This window comes from Chelonus insularis, unplaced genomic scaffold, assembly GCF_013357705.1.
Source record: "Chelonus insularis isolate UGA/USDA-ARS -01 unplaced genomic scaffold, ASM1335770v1 contig_644_pilon, whole genome shotgun sequence".
Lineage (NCBI taxonomy): Eukaryota > Metazoa > Arthropoda > Insecta > Hymenoptera > Braconidae > Chelonus > Chelonus insularis.
This window is the reverse complement of record NW_023276683.1, coordinates 155-1277: the sequence shown is the minus strand read 5'-3', so window position 1 is coordinate 1277 and position 1123 is coordinate 155. Positions and strand designations below refer to the sequence as shown.

The window sequence follows — 1123 nt, the reverse complement described above, 5'->3', positions numbered from 1 at the left end:
ACTTAGAGCTGCACTCTCAAGCAACCCGACTCTAAGGAGAAACCACCCGAAACATATTTCAGTCATTACGGGCCTGGCACCCTCTATGGGTAAGTGGCCCCATTCAAGATGGACTTAAAATGATGCTACGGATTAGTTGATTCCTCCTAAATACTACATCTTCCAGTAGCATTGACTACGGAATTTAGTGCTGGGCTTTTTCCTGTTCGCTCGCCGCTACTAAGAAAATCCTAGTTAGTGTCTTTTCCTCCGCTTAATAATATGCTTAAATTCAGCGGGTAGTTTCGCTTAATCTGAGGTCGTAATAAAAAAAATTATAAATACACTAAAAAAAGTTGTAAATCAATCTGTCCTTTTACGAGATATAAAAATCATTCATGGACTCGATGATTAACTTATTATGGGGTGATGATAACTTAAAGTGACATCATTAAATTACATGATGAACATTTATTACGATATAATTCGCATATGTATAGTATGCAGTTTTGTATGTAGATATGACCCTCAGATACGCGTGGTCTGGGAATTGGATCCGTAGACCGCAATATGCATTTGAAATGTCGGTGTTTATGTGTCCTGCAATTCACAAGTTGACACGCAATTAGCTGCGTTCTTCATCGATTTACGAGCCAAATGATTCACCGTTTATAATAATCATTTTTCATTTTAATTTACATTGTTAAATGTCTATATAATCTATACATGTTACATTTACAAAATGATATATATGGTGTGATGTGTTGGACTCGACCAACAGATACAGCATCGACCATCGATATGTCTTGGGCTCATCTCCACCTTATCCACCAGAACTTACACTCGATTACGAGTTTCAGCACATCAACACCAGGAGAGCCGACTATTGGAATAGGCAGGAGAATCGAGCAATGGAAGGGGACATGGCCACCACGAGGCGAGCAGCCGGCGTTCCAGACGCCACTCAGCTCAAAGGCGCCAAAGCAACAAGTTCAGTCCACTGGTAGCAGCAGAGATATTGCCAAATGAAGGCTTCCTACGTAGTACATGATACTCGTATAATTAAGTTTCTACGTTTAGTCAAGTCATAGTCTTAATATAATCAGACAGATAGTCACAGTTAATAAAGTCAGTAATAGTCAAT

The 1123-nt window shown here is 39.4% G+C and overlaps 1 pseudogene; it reads right to left on the bottom strand.

Annotated features, from left to right (window-relative positions):
• Nucleotides 1-501: 501 nt before the first annotated feature.
• Nucleotides 502-656, bottom strand: LOC118070543 (uncharacterized; annotated as a pseudogene).
• Nucleotides 657-1123: the final 467 nt, after the last annotated feature.